We start from the raw sequence: 20759 nt of genomic DNA on the forward strand, positions 1-20759 counted from the left end.
TAGACTGGTTGTTTATTTGAGAAATCACTAAACAAAAACCAAAGAGCACTGATAATTTGTTTTTTTTTATCTTAGTTTAAAAGCTCTAGGCGGTGCAATAATCATAATTCTACGAAAGAGTATTCAAATTATATAACTAGCAAAATTAATTAAAACCAGTTTGTTGTTGTGTAATAGTCTCCAATTTTACTTTTATTCACCTTTTTTTATGTAATGAGATTGTATAGATCATTGGAAATCTATCTAGTAATTTAAATATATCTTATTCACTACGAAACATGAAAGTTATAGCCTTGACAAGTTGTAAGGTTGTGGGTGTGCTCAATTAACGAGTGCTAGCCTTCAGACGAAACAGTAATCTAATAATGTCTGTTTTTCAATAGTTCCCGACAAAAATCATTCTTGGAATGTACAAACCTTATTTATAACAGTAAACAATACTATTCTCGTATGTTATATTATATGTGTATGTAATTATTTAAAAAATAGCGGTATATAAAAGAAAAAAATATGGTAATTTTAACCACTTTTTGTTTTCAATAAAGGCATAATACGCCCTATGAATAATATAAATAATCACCAATCAGATTATCCGTTCCTAATAGGGATATTTAACTTCTCGTTAATTATTGTTTATTTTCTTTTTTAGAAGTGAAACTATCTTCCTTACTCAACTAGTTCATTTTAGAAAAATAACCTTCCTATTGCCAATTTTAAGCTTATAATAAACTGATATAATGTTTACTGATCTCTTATGTTTATTTTCAAGATGTTAGTAATTAGCTTTTATATTATTTTTTTTTAATATGGGGAAAAAATTACTGACACATTACATAACACACATTGAATGGTGATTGGTCAATACAAAGGGAATACATGATTAGGTTAGATAATAAATTTCACTTTGGTAAAATGATGAAATTTCATTTAGAGAAACTTTTATTTCAATCTTTATAATCAGGAATATTCATGGGAATATGATAGATTAACAAAAATATTACTGAATATATTCAGAATTCAAAATTATTATTATTATTATTATTATTACTAACCAGTCAACTAGGAAATTTTTTAATTTTTTAAATCACTGCAAAGAAATTTCTACAACTTATTCATCGATTCCTCCTGAGAACTTTATGTGTAGATATATACTCAAAGAATTCCATAATTGTTTTTCATGATAACAATCACTCACTGGTATATGAAGAATACCAGAAATAATTAATAGGACTAGTATAATTAGTATCAAAATTAATGGAACTATTCCTTGTTACATTATCATAACACAAGTAATGAAATCCTAAGGTGTAGTAAATTAGATTTATTCTTATAAAGACTAAATAAAAATGGAATATAATACACAAAAGTTTAGACAAAAAATATTGTATTAAAGAAAAAGAAGGTCCTATAGTAGCAATTATATTACAGTTAAAGTACACTTTTGATAATCGTTGAAAAACGTAATTCATTCATGATAATTCTTGGAAGATAATATATATATTTCAATAACATTTTGGATTTTATTATTTGTCATATTTATGTATTATCAAGATATTCAAAAATCAATAATCATTCATCTGTGTAGTATAATATCATCAAATTCACAATAATAATGAGATATGAATCTTCAATGTAAGTGTAATTTATTGTTCATACTTTAAATGATAATGTTTAGATGTAATTTACAAATTTTGATACAAAACAGATCTGAAAGTTTTTGTTAAGGTAACTAAAATCATTTATGAATTAATTTATAACATTAACTGATTGTGTTAAACAATCATTGAAAATAATAAGAAGTAGTGGACTACTGTCTTGTATTAATATAGGACTCCTTAGCGGTGATCATTAACGATGACATGAGTGATTGAATCTAAGATATACAGATCTTATGGTAAACTCTTTTTATCTATACTATTTAGTTAGTATCTGATCGTTTGAATTTCTAACTGTAGTCATTCAGTGAGCTATATTTTGTAGCCATCTTCCAATGCTATATGTGACTAACTTCCTCATATCTGATGTGGTTGAACTTCATTAGGCATGGGTTATCACTGAAACATTTGGACTTATCTCTCAAAACTAGTCACTAATGAGTATATGATTATTAAACTATAAAGAGTTTGTGAAATTTATTGGATTATATGAGATTGGACAAATACAACAAACTCTCTATAGTAGTGAATGTTGAGAAAGTGTAGTCCATATGTTTTCTGTTCTTAAAAAAAATGTTTTTTTTTCGCTTTCGTTCTATGACCTAATTTGATTCAATTTACAGCTTGTAAATAAATGTTTACCAATTGACTAAACTACTCCAAACTGTTGGCATCATACTAAATTGTTTATTCTATATGATGTTCGAGAACTGTTTTATGAAAACTATATTATGCTATATTTAACCTATTGTTTAACAACTTAGAAATCGTTGTTAACTTGAAATATACTTGAATACAGGTTATCTAATCATTCTATTATGAGAATACGAAAATTTACAATTATATTTAGGAATATTGCTAATGGACATCAAGCTTCTTGTAATTCATTAACTTTGAACTGAAAATAATACTCAAATAGATTCTGGAAGCTTGGAGTTATTATACATTTAATGTAAATAAACTAAAAATGTTTTGGTTACTTGAATGGTATAAAGAATAATGAAACGTTATTCATGACGATTATGCTGCTGGAAATTACAAATATATATATATTGTTGATTGGTTGAAGTTAGATTCAGTGATCTAGAGGTTAAGCGCTCACATAAGACCGAACGTCCTGGATTCAATTCCCCTGTATGGAATTGTGGATGCATACTACTAAGAAGTCCCATACTAGGACGAAACGGCTGTTCACTACTTCCAGATTTTCATTGGTGGTTTAACATTGGTCTCAAGCCAAACCCAAACAATCTTCACAATTCTACATAGTTAATAACAATGAAGATTATGTTGTACATGACCATCATATTTTATTAATTTTCAAACAAACATTCTTTATTTTTATTTCAAAATGAATATATTAAATGCTCGTTTGTTGTAAAACAATTATCATGATGGATGTATTCGAGTAGATTTAATTATGATAATTATATTATTGAAATATTGATAGATCAGAATGTAATGAAATTATATTTGTATCAGAAGGAGTTTTTGGAGATTGTAGTAATTTCAGCAGTTGAGATCATGAGTCAATTGGAGCTAGACCACCATGGAAAACCTGCAAGCACTGGACGGCCGTTTCGTCCTAGTGTGGGACTCCTCAGCAGTGCGCATCCACGACCTTACCTCGCGGGATTCGAACCTAGGACCTACCAGTCTCGTGCTTGAGTGCCTAACCACAAGAACACTGAGCCGGTCGGCATCCAACGGTGTCAGTGTATAAGTTCAACTAATCCACGAAATTGAACCACACATCCACCATTGTCATCAGTGAGTTACTACCTCACAACTGATCCGGTTGAACTCCACTGGTCATTGACTCATGATCTCAACTGTTGAAATTACTACAATCTCCACAAAATCCCTTCTGATACTAATCAACATATACTCACTAGTGACTGGCTTCAAGATATATATCCTGGAGTTCTATATTTGCCTTTTATAGGGTACATTTATCAGTTGACTTCATTCCAAATAACTATAACAAATTAATATGTTGTATTATCTCATTTATGAAATAAATAATTTCTAATTAACTATAAAGTAATTTATAATTAAGACATTATTTCTTTTAGTCATGTGAATTTAAAATATTTTTTGGTAAGACTATAATTTATAGATGACCTTTCAATGACACTACAATGACCTTAGGAGTGTTTACCTATATACTAGAGCTAAATGAGGGTTATAAGGCAGTTTGAAAAATAAGGATCATGACTGACAGTTGATAGTTCAAGTTAGGAATTAGATTTAGGGTTTTCATCACGAACTGGTATCAACTAAAATGCCAAGACGATATTTGGTCACATGGATGAATGAATTACGCATCACAATTCAAGACCTGTTGTTCTCAATCTGATTGGTTCGTCTATAAATTATAGTCTCACCTATTTTTTACAAATTAAAAAATGTATTATATCCTTTGTACTCGTCAGTATGCAATTAAAACCAACTGAATAATGAACTCATATTTGTTTTTATAGTTGAGATCATGAGTCAATTAAAGCTAAACTACTATGGAAAACCTGGATGCACTGAACGGCCGTTTCGTCCTACTGTGGGACTCCTCAGCAGAACTCATCCACGATGCCACCCCCCGCGAGATTCGAACCCAAGACATATCAGTCTCACGCGCGAATGCTTAACCACTAGACCACTGAGCCGGTATTCAACGATGTTAATGTTCAACTTCAACTTATCCACGAAATTGAGCGATACATCCACCATTGTCTTCAGTGAGTTATTATCTCACAACAGATCCGGTTGAACTCCATCGGTTACTGCTTCTCACTAGAACTCCAGGATATATATCTTGAAGCCAGTCACTAATAAGCACATAATGATTATTACCGCGTTCGCGTGCAAGACCAAGGGTCCTAGGTTTAAATCCCGTGAGCGGGATCGTGGATGCATACAGCTAAGATGTCCCATACTAGAACGAAACCGATGTTGACTACTTACAGGTTTTCCATGGTGATCTAGCTTTAATTGACTAATGAACTAAATTATTAAATCAATACAGTCTCCACCATACTTCTTTCATATTTATTTGTTTTTTTGAAGTACCTTTTCTCTGTATCAATCAGTTGAAATGTTATTTAGCATATTACAATATACAATATTTTTCGAAATCATTTCTTATTCAGTCTTATTACATATTTTTCATTGATATTTCACATATCATGAACAACATATTCTACTACTTATTCCTGTTACTCCTCGTGAAGGAGCATAGGCCGCTCACCAGTATTCGCCATCGAACCCTGTCCTGGGCAATCCTATCCAGCTCTTTCCAGTTGTTATTCATGCTTTTCATATCTGATTCTAATTCCCGACGTAATGTGTTCTTTGTCCTTCCATTTTTCCGCTTCACTTCAGGATTCTAAGTTAGGGCTTGCCTCGTGATACAGTTTAATGATTTGCTTAATGTATGTCCTATCCATTTTCATCGTCTTTTCCTAATTTCCTCTTCAGCTGGAAGTTGGTTTGTTCTCTCCCACAAAAGGTTGTTACTGATGGTATTCGGCCAATGGATGTTGAGTATATAGATGGTTGAATAAAATTGTTCTTACTAATTAACAACTACTGATAATTAACTGATATTATAGAGTTGTATAATATTATATCATACTATGTGATAATTGTTAATGATATATTTTAAGGACATTTTAATTATTCACAACTGTAATAGATAATAATTTGCTCTATAACATAAGCTAATGTTTTAAATTGAGTTTCTTGCATTTCTACTACTATTATACTTCTTTTTTTTTAATGTATTCAAAATATTTCAATGAATGTCTTAGAGAATAGATATGCAATGAGAATAGTTAATTAACTTCATATTTGCAAAGTTTACTATATTTACTATCAAATCGATTGTCTCAAGTACTAAACATTTATCTTGAGTTATGTCAAATGTGTATTAGTTTGATATGCGCTATTTATGTGAACAGACATAAGTAGTATATAGAAGAAATTGAAAGTGGAATGTTGACCAGTAAAAGATTGAAATTAAGAGAAAAGGAAGAGAACTAGATAACAATAAGCATAACACAACAAGATTAAACGAATGATGAAGTATGTAAAAGACAATTGAATGAAGATGTGAAGATGATGTATTTAATATATGGTCTTCATATTTTACAAAAAAACAATGCGTAATTCTACTTAAAAAAAAACAAATAAGTTCACCGTACTTGAGTATTCATTCACTACACACTAACACTAAATACATAAAAACTGATTGCCACTAACTTATCTTGCAAATCTTGGTTAAGTAGGTTTTTAGTGAGACTAAAGAATCTACTTTTTTTTCTCACTTTATGTATATAGTTACTGGGAATAGATTTATTACAGTTTTATTCCATGTTTTTGTTGTTTTTGGTATATATTGTTTATTTCTAACAGATGATATTCAAGGTTAATGTAAATAAAGTGCAATACAATCATTACAAATCTATACGATTAATTAACTAGTTATGAACTATTTTATAGAGTGTAGTATTGTGTATGATAATATCGGAATTATGATATAAATTCGATTGTATAACGTTTGATTGTGTTGAATTGAATACGTCAATCGAATAATTCAGATACTGAGATTTTTTTGGAACAAATGAACAAATATAGATGAATAGATAATTGCAAGCTACTTGTGTTCTGATGACTAAAAATTAAACATTGTGAGTAATTGTCTCATCCCATTCATTAGATTTGTTTTTTGGCGGTTGTATAACTTATTGCATTGGTTAACGCTGAGCTACGTTATTCAATGGTCTTTTTATGTTTTGTAAGTTCCTGAAGTAAGATTTGTACAAAAAATGTGTCTAGATTTATAAATCAGATAATGTGTATACACAAGTTTAATATTTGGGGCCTTAGGGAGGAATACTCAATAGTTATCTATATAATGAAAGTGTGATTAAACGTTACTGGATCCTATGTTTTTCAAGCCTCTTATTTTCATCAGACTGATAGTGTATAGTGATTGTAAATGATATACATAAAGATAGGAATAATTTTATTTTTGTAATCTTGCAAATGTACTAGTTTATCGGGAAAAAATTTTTTTTACCCTAAATAACTGGTGAATATTTAGTTGTCAGTTGTCAGGTTATCTCGAGAGAAAAAATAGTTTAATCAATCCAACCATTGATTTTTTCAAATACTTATGTGACCAATAAACGTGAAATATAAAAATGGTGATATGGTCAAACATATATTCGATAGAGATCATGAACCGATTGATGTGAGACCACCATTGAAGCCGTGACCAGTGGGGCTAATCCGTGTCGGGTAGAAACAGGTGTCTACCTCAGTACATTGGAAGATGGTCGAGCAATTTCGTGGATTGGTTGAGGTTAGACGTTAACACAGTTAGATGCAGGCTCAGTGGTCCAGTAGGTTAAGTGTTCGCGCGCGAAACTGAAGGCCCTGGGTTCGAATCCCGAGAGCGGGATCGTGGATGCGCACTGCTGAGGAGTCCCACACTAGGACGAAACGGCCTTTCGGTATTTCCAGGTTTTCAATGGTGGTCTTATATCAATCGGTTCATGATCTCAATCAAAAACTTAACAATCTCCACAACCCCTAAACTGATATATTCGATAATTGAATTTCTCAATTAATAATAGAATACCTTGATAATTGATTAGAAACATATCTAAACAATAATATACATTTATTTAAGTAATCATTTCGAAGTTGTGTTCTTAGTTATAAAAGCATATAAATTTTACCTGGAAGAATTTCAGTAGATAACTAAGATATACAAAATCATTTCTCAACTATAATTTAAAATCTCACTTCAGTTGTAACCAATCAGAAATTGATGAATAGAATAATATCACTTGTGTTAGGAATTATAGAAGATTTGTTGAAAGGTATATTCGTCAATAACATTGTAGTCGATGAAATTTAAATATCACTTTTTTTCCAGAACTTATCCAACATCACTTTCATTTAAACAAATTAAAGGTTTACGAGGGAATAAGAACAAAAATTTTTATAGAAATATAAATATTTAATCTCTTACTGTTGTAGAATTGTGATGTGGGTTACTTATATTCACAAAAGTAATACATAGCGGTGGTCAGGCATAGAATGTATTTCAGTGGAAGGTCGATGAGGAAAGAACAGGAACGAAACCCCATTGGTATAATAACATATGAACAATGAAATCTGAGACGATGGATCGACGTTTGCAACAGGAATGATGAAGTTTGAGTTGCTGGATTGATATTTGCAAATTAACGATTTACTATATGGTTCTCTTCTAAAGAAGATACAGGTATTTATTAACAGTTGTCTATACAAAATACTTCGGATCCGTTGGCCAGACACTATCAGCAACAACCTATTATGGCAGAGAACAAACCAGATCGTAGCGGAGGAAGAATGCAGGAACATGCGCTAACAATAAGTAGGACACACATCGAGGAAAGCACCCAACTGCATCACAAGACAAGCCCCCACATGAAGTCCTCAAAGCCAAGGGAAAAGAGGAAGATCAAAGAACACATTACGCCGAGGAATGGAAACAGACATGAGAAAAATGAACAACAATTGGATAGAACTGGAAAGAAAGGCCCAGGATAGATTGGGTGGCCTATGCTTCATTGGGAGTAACAGGCTTAAGTAAGCAAGTAATATGGTTCTCAGATTTTATTGAGATGCTCCGGAGTTTTTTGCTCAGACACATTCGATTGTCTCCATTGATGTTCTTGATCACTACAGAATAACAGTAATTTGAATAAACCAAAGTAAAACTCTACTAATGGAATATATAATAATTAAAGATTTTATTCCAATATATAATTCGACTTGAAGGCTATTTCATTTCTTCATATAAAGACAAACAGAAAATAGCCATAATCATGAATCTTATAAATTTAGGATACAACTTATCACATATACAATTAATAAGTTCTGAAGCAACAGTAGAAGAAGAAGAAAAAGGTACAATATCACATAGATGAATTGATTGATTATTTATATAGACATTCATTTGATCAATTATCATAATATAGTATAATATGTTCTTGAGTTGTTCAACTTTTATTTCTTCTTAACTTGACTTTTTTTCCTTAGAATCCGTTTAATGTATGTTTTTGCTAATAGTAACTCTCTACCCTACAGGGAGACAATGGTTATCATAGAAGAATAATATGTTCTTTTTTGTTGCCATGCAATAAATGTTTTCAATGACTACAACTCCAAATATTATCGTGAAAATTAAATAACTTATAAGACGTAATAAGTTTTCTGTCGTTGGATTTTATTATTATTATTATTATTATTACTAATGGCTTTATTCAGTATTATATATTTTCGGTACAATATAGAATTTTCAGCACAAAGTATTTCACCAAGTTTCCTTTTCTTATTTCTTGATCGATCCTGATGATAAATATTAAGTGATCACTAGTTAGATATTAACATTTCAGGAATTAACATCTGAATAATATTCATCATATTCAATGGATATTACCAGCAGCCAAAATGTCTCTGACTGTTTATTTTTTGTAAGTTCTACTGTGAAAGGTTGTAAACTTTTCATAAACGCGCCTGAATAGGTTACGAAATTAACAGACATAATAATGTTTATAAAAAAAACACAAGAAAACAGATAACTTACTGAAATATTTGAATGATAGAAACAAGTAACCCAGTTATTCTGACAGGCTGCTAAGATTGTGACTGATTTCATTCGTTTCTTGAATAAGGTTGTGTAAAACATCATAAACAATTTGAAAAAGTGTCGTCATTAATATTCATGTTTTTTTTGTTTTTGGAAAAATGACGTTAAAAACCAATGAAATGTTTGTTTGTTTTTCATCATAAACAATTGTGTTGATTGATTTATTTGTTTAAAATTGTTAAGTAGCTTCAATTGACTCATGATCTCAACCATTGAAATTACTATAATATCCACAAAACCCCTTCTGGCATTAATCATTATATGCTCACTAGTGACTGGCTTCGAGAAGTATTTCCTGCAGTTCTAGTGAGAAGCAGTGACCACTGGAGTTTAACCGGGTCAGCTGTGAGATAGTAACTCACTGATGACAATGATGAACGGTGGCGCGATTTCGTGAATTGGTTATAAGTAGACATTAACACTGTTGGATACCGGCCAGCTCAGTGGTCCAGTGGTTTAGCGTTCGTGATTGAGACCAATAGGTTCTGGGTCGGAATCTCGTGAGGCGGTGTCGTGGATGAGTACTGCTAAGGCGTCTTATAATAGAACGAAACGGTCATCCAGTGCTTTCAGGTTTTCCATGGTGATCTAGCTTCAATTAATTCATGATCTCAACCATTGAAATTACTATAATATCCACAAAAACCCTTCTGAAGTAAATTATTTTTATCAACACTGAATAATTCTCAGTTCATTAAACGTATCAGTAAATATCAGTTTAGTGGTTGTGGAGTTTGTTGAGTTTTTGATTGAAATCATGAGTCGATTGAGGCTAGACTACCATGGAAAACCTGGAGGCACTGGACGGCCGTTTCGTCCTAGCATGGGATTCCTCAGTACGCAGAATCACATTTTAAAAAACGTTTTTGTTGTTGGTGTTGACTTTTTCTATATACATTACTTTTATTCATTTATTTAAATAATGAATCCTAACATTATTGACTAACTGATTACTTCGAAGAAATACATTTCAATGCTTTCAGAATATTTCCTAGTCTTCAAAGAACTAAAAATAAAACCCATCTTACTAAATCCAAACGACATAAGTTTACTTAACTTTAAAACACGAAAATAACATTTGTGAGCATAATGATGAATTAGAGACTAATCAGATAAAAACATAATATACTTATTTATTGAACATTATTTCTATTTCATATACATACACTTGTTTATGATGAAGTGTTTCAAAAGTATCTTCTATCTATGTAGTTATGGATGTGTGTGTATATGTACATTGCATCATCCATCAGTAACTGTTATATTTTTGTAATTACGTAATCACATGGTGTAAAATATAATTACTTTTAGGCAAATAATAAATTTGTCCCAAAAAATCACTTAAAAAATATCATTTTATATAAAAAGTCATAAGATTAAATATGAATTAGATCTCAATGGACAAAATTATTAAATTATTAAATAATCATCTGCTCACTAGTGACTGACTTCAAGAGATATTCCTGGAGTTCTAGTTAGAAGCCGTTACCAGTGGAGTACAACCAGATCTGTTGTGAGATAGTAACTCACTGAAGACAATGGTGTACGGTGGCGCAATTTCGTGAATTGGTTGAAGTTAGACATTAACACCTATGGATGCCGGCTCACTGGTCTAGTTGGTTAAGCGCTTGGCGCGAGTCTGGTAGGTCCTGGGTTCGAATCTGGCAAGGTGCGGGATCGTGGATGTGTAATGCTGAGGAGTCCCATATTAGGACGAAACGGCTGCCCAGTGCTTCCAGGTTTTCCATGATGGTCTAGCTTCAATTGACTCATGATTTCAATCAGTGAAATTTCTAAAATCTCCACAAAACCCATTCTGAGAATGCAAATAATGATTGGAAAAAAATTGTGATGATTATTAACAAACACAATGCAGTTCGATTTTAAAATTTTATTTTTTAATCCTTAGAATAATTTGTTTACCAAAGGTAAGTAAATAAAACAGAAAAAAACATTTGAATAATCACGAAACCTGTCTGAAAAAAGGTCAAAACTTAGAGAAATATATTTTTAAACAGCTGAATTCACGAGTATATCTAATCTAGACTAATATTAAAAACCTGGAAGCACTGGAAGGTGGTTTTGTTTCTGCATGGGACTTCTTATCAGTGTGCATCGACGGCCCCATACATAGAGGTTGAACCCAGGATCTTAGGTCTCGCTCACGAACACTTCACCTCTAAACTACTGAGCCAGCCTCCAACGGTGTTAATGTCTAACTTTAATCGATCCATGATCTTGCGAGAAAATACTACAATCCCCACAACTCCTCTTACCGATAAAAATAATTTGATCAAGCTTTAAAAGTTGAACGATTTAAAATGTATCATTAGAAGAAACTCAAAGAATGTTAATGTTTCTCTGTTCTATAGTACTTATATTTATTAGTAGTTTATAAGTAAAATAAGTAACATTTAGGTATTTCGATTGGATGTATACTTTATTTTCAATTACTGTTTAACATTCAAAATGATGTATTGAGTAGAATTCCTGTTTAATATAAGGGGAAACTCGCTTATAAAATAAGCATTAGGTTAACAATTTCAAAGTCTAATTATCTTTTTCTTTCATAATATCATATTACCACAGAAAGGAAGAAGGGAATATTCATTTCAGAAATCCTCTTTAACTCTTATTACTGATTCTTTTTACATTTATGTAAAATTTCACCTGTTTTTAAATATATTTTCTTGTTATATTGTGTTGGTTGTATAGACATTCACTAGTGTGATTATATTTGTGGCAAAACTTTATTATAATAATCTTAAATCTTAGTAAGATAAGTTATGGAATGATAAACTATTCATGTACGGAGTTGAACACGCAGAATATCACGAAAACGTCAGTAGTATGGATATCTAGTGTTTGTATATTTTTTGAATTGTAACATACTATAAATATAGCAGTATAAGTAAAATTAGATACTTGCTTACTTAAGCCTGTTACTCCTAATGAAGCATAGGCCACCGACCAGCATTCTCCAACCCAATCTATCCTGGTCCTTCCTTTCCAGTTCTATCCAATTTTTGTTCATTCTTCTCATGTCTGTCTCCATTTCTCAGCGTAATGTGTTCTTTGGTCTTCTTCTTCTCCTTCGGCCTTGAGGATTCTATATGAGGACTTGCCTTGTGACGCAGTTGAATGCTTTCCTCAATGTATGTCCTATCTACTTCCAGCGCTTCTTCCTGATTTCTTCGTCCTCTTTAATCTGGTTTGTTCTCTCCCATAATAGGTTGTCGCAGATAGTGTCTGGCCAACGGATCCGAAATATTTTGCATAGACAACTGTTAATAAACGCTAAAAGTACATTTCGATGCTACATATTAAATGAATAAAAGGTGACTAAATGTTGATTTTCAATAGATCTATCAAGTAAATCAATAAAATAACTCTGTTAACCACCTTTTTCTAAAATATTGGTTAGTTATTAACTGTAAGAAGAACAAGAAGAAAAAGAGAAAAAATAGGAACTTAGGAATTGCGTGCTATTCAATACTTCATTTATTACTTCATATTATAAATGAAGAAAATAAATTTGATTTTTTTCAATTATGAGGTATAGATTAATTTGTAAAAAAAATTTATCCAGTTCGTAAATCATTTCAGATAGTAAGTTTACACGGTATAATTTGAATAAAATAAGCTTATTAACAATTGAATACATAAATTCAGTATAATTGTTATTATCAGTTTAGTGGTTGTGGAGTTTGTTAAGCTTTTGATTGAAATCATGAGTCCGTTGAAGCTAGATTATCATGGAAACCTCCGAAGCACTGGACGGCCGTTTCGTCCCAGTATGGGGCTCCTCAACAGTGCGCATCCACGATCCCGCACCCTGCGAGATTCGAACCCAGGGCCTAACAGTATCGCGCCAAGCGCTTAACCAACTAGACCGCTGTTATTAGTTGATTAAGATTTACCGAGATTATGAAAAGGATTTTTTTGGTTTTTAAAAAAAATATTTTTTGTTAGTGATAAAATAGGCGCGAGTTCAATTACTTCTATGATACAATAGTTTTTAAATTGTTAATTTTAAGTGAAATTAACTAAGACCAATATAAGTAGTAGACCTAAAATTTAGAATGGTCATACGTATTCTGAATCTGTATGAAAGATAATTAAACTTTTTGTATTCGGTAACATTTATATGAAGAAATATTATGCAGGATTGAAATAAGTGAATAGCTGAGACCAATCCAAACATAGGTCCCTAGAAAACAATCAACATAAATAATGATAAATTAGATAAGTTGATCGGTTCACCATGATCCTCATAGTCATAATTATAGCCATCAATAAAAGAGCAATAATTATAGGTATATCATTATGTATTTATTTTTTATTGTAATTTCCTGCTTTCCAAACGTGAACGATATTCTTCCTAGTAAAATTGGATAGTGGCTATTAGGGAAATCTAAGGTAAGTTTTGGGTTCTATTAAAGATTCGTCAGCTGGATCTAACTTTATCCCAGTTCTGAATCTCAACTACAGAATAATTCAAAGGCATACTAATAATATTATAAATATCATATCTATCAAGTGGATCGTTTGCTATCTGAATTCATTAACGCGGTGGATAGTGTGTTGTGTTTTGAAGCGAAAGATATTCACTTCTAGTTTCAATATGAAAAGTAATACTAAGATGTATGCTTATTCATCTGACAAGTCTCAAAAAGGATGCAATACTTGTTCTAGATTTCAGCGTTTCTCAATATCTTGCTTTACTAAAACCCTTGTAAGTAAAACGCAATACAGTTCAAATATTCTTAGGATATACAGACTCCAAAGTAGACTGATCATTTATGGTCCTTAATGGTAACAACTGGAAAGTGATAATCCTTAAAATATAACACCCTCCTTATGTGTTATTTCAATTGATTACACTAACAGTTAGGTAAAACTAATTTTAAGTGTTAGATGCAATATGGTAAAAAGCGAGAGAAATCTTATGTTATATTATAAAAACAGTATTTTGAAATAAAAGGTCACTATAATAACATTAAATCAACCAAAATATTTTTATTATTAATCTGATTAATTTATTTCACTATGAATCTGATTCTTTAATGTTTCTATACTTTAGGTTAAATCACTAAAACTAAATGGATACAATTTTATGAGGTACATATTAAACAGCGTTATCAGAGATCTCCTAATGTAACATCACTTTAATTATAATCTTAATAATTTAGAGATCAATCTTGATTAAAATCGGGTCAGTGCTTTATTACATCTTTAGTTTTGAATATAGGTTTAATTTCAAGTTCACTTGTTATTGTTTACTCAAGTCTTCCCATTGATACTTAGGATTGCAGTCTCTTACTGGCATATGTGCATCATGTGTGGATTGCCTCGATACTGTCTTAAATCACAAGCATTATAAGTAAGGACACGCGTTTCGTCCTATTTGGGACTCGTCAGCTGGAATGTACCTGCATCACAGATTTGATGTTCACTCTGGGACTCGAACTCAGTACCGTTCGCCTCAAACGCCATCGCGTTATCCACTTAGCTACTGAGTCCTGATAGCCACTTGCTTGTGCAATGTGGTGAAGTTTAAATTCATTGGGTTTTATTTACTTGAATCTTTCCAAATACGAATCCCAAACAGGGCGAAACATTTGTCCTAGATTCCGCTTCCATCGAATATCCATCTTTTCTTAGTCATAATATTGTTAGGTAAATCTAACCTTATTTACTGTTTTTTTTATAATTAATCATTTCTAGGACTTTCATTAATAAATATGTTTTCCTGAGCAATCTTTACTCAGTTGTTTTACCTCTGTTCAGACATTGAATTAAGCAGATATTCTTTAGCTATAAAAATGATCCAGATATTTGTATATTCGTATCAAATGTTAAAAGTTTTAACATTAATTCTATCACCTCTGGGATGCAGGCACATCTTGCTGACGACTCCCAAATAAAACGAAACACATGTTCTAGATTCCACTACTAGCCACTCTCCATCTTCATTTATAATGCCTGTAAATTTAAACAATATCAAGGCAATCCGCACAGAATGCACATATACCAATACGAGACTGTTCAATTGCAATCCTAAATAACAATAGAAAGATACAAGTAAACAATACTAATTGAATTTAAATTTAGCAATTATTTAAAATTGTACATGTTAATAGACTTTGTTTATTAAGGGAAAATATTTGTTGGAGTGTTTTTTTCTCTGAGCTAGTCGGTTTGATCATAGAGCTTAGAGAATATAACGTCATCAAAATTATCTACCCGAGCTACAAATCTTCTTCATTATTTCAAAGTCTACATTTTTTCATGAAATCTGTTTTTCCTTAAACAAAATACTACGTAATTAGTCAGTGAAAGATTAAATGTTACATAATAATATCGACAGTTGAGATCCTGAGTCAATTGAAGCTAGACAACCATGGAAAACCTGGAAGCACTGGACAGCCGTTTCATCCTATTGTGGGACTCCTCAGCATTGCGCATCCACGATATAGCCTCGCGGGATTCGAATCCAGAACATATCAACCTATCAGTCTCGCACCAGGCGCTTAACTAACTAAACCACTGAGCCGGCATTCATTGGTGTTAATGTTTAACTTCAACTAATCCACGAAATTGAGAGACACATCTACCATTTTCATCGATGAGTTACTATCTCACAACTGACCCAGTTGAACTCCACTGGTCACTGCTTCTCGCTAGAACTCCAGGATATACCTCTTGAAGCCAGTCACTAGTGAGCATATGTTGATCGTTTTTTTCTTTTAAAAAATAAACGAGTATAAATAAATCAACAAATAATTTTTTTTTTACTTTACACTTATCTAAATTTATTATTATCTCTAATGAAACATTGTTTGACAAAAAACTGACAATTGAATATGATGAATTCAGTATTTCGTTTTCTTTTTTTTTCTTTTTTTCTTTAAATAATACTAAAATGTATTTTTTAAAAAAACAAAAAAAAACAAAAACTAAAACAAAACTAAATCAGGTCAAGCATAAATAATTAAATTATGTAATGGATTTATTCGTCAAGGTAATATTATCATCTAATTAAATAGTAGAGCAACAACAACAACAACAACAATAACAACCATAACAACAAAAAAACATTGGGAAGAGTAACTTTTTTTTCTATTTTTGTTCCCTTTCAATTCAGAACACACATTAGGAGGATATTTCGAAAATAATATTTATAAAAAATACAAAAAAATAATTCACTTCCTATAGAAAGAATTACACTATTCCCTCTATATATATACAAATAGTAAATATATTCATGTTAAATTAAATATTTTTATAAAATAATATAAAAATCATTTTCTCTTATTTCAATAGTTAATTAATTAATTTAAAGAATAAAATTGTAATGAATACTATAAAGATAATAATCATTGTCCTGGAAAACTTTTAATTCTATTTTGTTTAACGATAAGTAAATAGAAAGAAGAGAAGGAAAAAGAAGAAAAAGATGAAGAGAAAAAAAAGAAAGAATCCATGTTAAGTTGACCTTAAATTTGTGAATTCATTTTTCTAAATAAATAAAAAAAAAAGAACGAAACAATAAACAAAAAGTGAATATTCCAACAACAATAAGAAATAAAATTAGCTAATGAGTAATAACACTAGTTAAAGTAAGCTTATCAACAATGATCTGTAAATTTAGTATACAAATAATCGAAATTAAACATTTAATATTTATCACTTTCGTAATTGGTTATTTGGATAAGGTGATTTTTGTGTAAAAAAGAATTATAAAGCACTGTGGTACTGAATTCTTTACCTTAAAAATTAAAATAAGTATTCTAATGAAATGTTACATATGAATAATGCAACTATTAAGACTTATTAGTAGGGGTTTTGTGGATGAGTCAATTAAAGCTAGATCACCATGGAAACCCCCAAAGCATTGGACGGCCGTTTCGTCCTAGTATGGGACTTCTCAGCAGTGGGCATTCCACAATCCTGCACCGTGAGAGATTTGAAACGGTCGTCCAGTGCTTCCAGGTTTTCCATGGTGGTCTAGCTTTAATTGATTCATGATTTCAATCAGTCAAAATTCTATTTTATACCAGAATTGATAGCTTTGAATAAAGTTATTATTAGTGTTGTTATTAATTATACACTTTAATGTAAGCTATTAATTTTCTTTATTTAATATTATCTTACTTTACATATAATCTATACTGTAGAGGTGATATTTCTATTCTTTTTATAGATTTATTTAACTAAAAATTATAAGGCCAAGGAATATTATTTAAATTGTATAGTATTGAAAGTCAACTGTTCATAGTACAGTATTCATTAGTAAAGCTCTGTTGTACAGTTCTTAACTGTAAATCAGTTCAATAATGGACTTTATAATACTTTTGTTAGATAAAAGATGAATACAGTGTATATGTAGAAGAAGTTGATTTGATGTGAATATTTTTCATTTCGTGGATTAGTTGAAGTTAGACGTTACCACCGTTGGATGGCGGCTCAGTGGTCTAGTGGTCAAGTGTTCGCGCGCGAAACAAGTAGTTCCTGAGTTCAAATCTCGCAGGGGTTGAGGTCTTGGATGTTCACTGCTGAAGAGTCCCACAATAGGACGAAACGACCGTCCAATGCTTCCAGGTTTTCCATGATGGTCTAGCTTCAACTGACTCATGATCTTAACGATTGAAATTACTATAATATTCACAAAACCCATCGGATTTTAAATACCTTTACATTATAATTCGCTATTTTATAACACTTTGATAGGTACTTAGTATTTCAGGTTCATCATATGTATTTGACATCGTTGAAATCTGTAACCACTTAAATACTGTTTAGTGTAATCAAATATGTTTTTAGTCTTCTTAACTCAGATCTGATTATGCTTGCGATTCGTGATAATATTCATTCATTTATTTTAAAAAAAATTGAATTCAGCTGTTAATGGTTATTGAAATAAGAAACTACCACACTGGTAGTTTCGGAATGTTTATCTGAACTATGATACTTCCGAAATTAAATTAATTTCAGAATCGAAATGTTATAATGACCAAATACTAGATAAGTTGATGCTACATCAATGAGTATTGGTAGTCGTGCTTTCTAAATCTTATTGTTAAATGAATATTAACAGTGTGGATATTATCTGAACTACATTTAATATGTGTAAAAAATAAACACACAACCGATAGTTCTCCATTTGAAGAAGTATGAATGACCTCGTAAAACAAACAATTTCTATAGGTCTAAATCTGTATCACGGATTCCAACAATCAAAACTATACATTTGAGGGTCATAACTATATGAGTTTTATTGAGTTCACAAGTCGATCTAATTTAGACAACCCCGGTAAACACTGCGTGGCCGATTTGTCCTAATACGAGACTCATCAACAGCAAGCAACTGCAACCCTGTATGTGGGTATCCAACCCAAGACCTTTGATCTCAGGTGTGAACGTCTAACCTTTATAACACGGAACTAGGACTCAGCCGTATACAAATCTAACTTCAATCAGTCCACAATATTGAGCGACCAACTTCATTCTCTTCCGTGAGTACTTTCTTCACATATGACATAGCTGAACTTCACTGGTTACGGCTACTCATTAAATATCTTTGAATTTTATCTTAAAGCTGATCAAAAATGGGTATATTCTAATTATCGGTATGAAATTGTGGAGATCGTTTGTATTCATATGGGTCTAGTGGCATCTCTAACCTCTTCATTTTTTAAAGCAGCTTCAAATTTTTAATGTTGTACATATTTCTGTGACTACTGGTAAATCTATAATTGAGCTGTTTATAATCGGTAAAAGTGTATTTTATCTCTAATTCTTCATGTAATAACATTAAACTACCGTCTTTTAAAAATTTGAAAGTTCAAAGAATATTCAAATGTTAAATAATCCTGTTTTAAAATCAAACGATGATTTTAGAATCATTTCACGAACCTCCTTAAGATTACTGACATAAATTTAATGTGATTTGTAGTACCATACAGTATTTCATTTAATTTGAAAAACAGTCAAATAAGTGTTAACTGTCGACAATATTCAATCATAATAATACCTCATTATCAGGAATGATGAGTTTTCGAATTGGGGAAGGGACTATAATTTATGGACAAACCAATCAGGTATAAGATAACAGGTCTCGGATGTTGGCGCGTAATCAATTCACCCACTTAGGTAAATAAAGTTTTGGCATTATAGCTGATGTCAGTTCGTGATGAAAATTCTAAATCTAATTCTTAACCTTAACCATCAACTGTAAATCATAATTCTAATTCCTCAAACAGGTTTATAGCCTTTATTCGTTCCTGGTTATTAGGTGGACACTCTCAAGGTCAATATAGCGTCGCTCAAACGCAGTCCATAAATTATAGTCTCATCTAAAATTGTTTTCAAACTATTTTATTTATTATCCTTGTTTCCTTTTACCTTCCATTTCTAGTCTAGTTGACCTTTTATTTCTATGCATAAATGTTCTTAACAAGTAAATGTGTGATCAGATGGTTTGAAATGTATTGCGTTAATATATATATATATATATATATATATATATATATATATATATAGTTCTGATAATCTGCATCTTTTTATTACACTATCGAAATTTATCAAAGGGACTAATTGCTTTAATTAATAAATCGATTCTTATTTAATTACATTTCACAAACTTTTTCAACACATTTTTCATTAAATATCCGTAATTAAGAAACAACACAAAAAACTACAGTCAGAACAGAAAACAGTCTGTTTGTTTTTACTTTTCTAGACTAAAGTATAGCAAAACACATCGTGGATGTGCACTGCTGAGGAGCCCCACAGTAGAACGAAACGGCCGTCCAGTGATTCCAGTTTTTCCATGATGGTCTAGCTTCAATTGACTCATGATTTCAACTATTGGCATTATTAGTTATAACATTTGAATTGGAAGTTAAAAATAGTTTACAGTATTGTTAACTGAATTCCAATTTAGTTTGTCGAAGATGGACTTGTAATGAGATCTAAACATGTTATGGATTATAGATATTCACTCCCAAACGTTATAAACACTTAGATGAAATATCTTTCTACTTTAATCAGGATCTTAGTGATATTAAATGTAAAAACTGTATTTGAAATAATCCCAGAAATTGAAATTGAAATTATTTGAAATTTTTCTCTTGGCTTATCTATTCAAATTTCTCCTAAGAAATAGTGAAAATCAAGATTATCAAAGGCAAATACAATTTTAAAACAATTCTATACGAACACTTGTTTAACCTTGTTTAAATCCTGAATTTATATAGATATTAAGAATATGAGTCACCTTATCTGTACTTCGTTTAACATATGAGTGAGTGTGCTTATGTATGTTATGGTTGTGATAATTAAGTGAACAAATGAGGCCTCATCCTAAGTTTACAAGTGAAGTGACCGTTTTGTTTATG

The 20759-nt window shown here is 31.1% G+C and overlaps 1 protein-coding gene across 1 annotated transcript in view; it reads left to right on the forward strand.

Annotated features, from left to right (window-relative positions):
* The first annotated feature begins 1085 nt into the window (after window positions 1–1085).
* The window catches only part of SLC9B2_1 (Sodium/hydrogen exchanger 9B2), a 62475-nt gene continuing 42801 nt past the window's right edge, over window positions 1086–20759 (forward strand). The window contains exon 1 of the mRNA XM_012941927.2: window positions 1086–1632. The gene's annotated coding sequence lies outside the window, so the exon portion shown is untranslated. The remainder of the gene's footprint in view (window positions 1633–20759) is intronic.

Source organism: Schistosoma haematobium, chromosome 1 (assembly GCF_000699445.3).
Source record: "Schistosoma haematobium chromosome 1, whole genome shotgun sequence".
Lineage (NCBI taxonomy): Eukaryota > Metazoa > Platyhelminthes > Trematoda > Strigeidida > Schistosomatidae > Schistosoma > Schistosoma haematobium.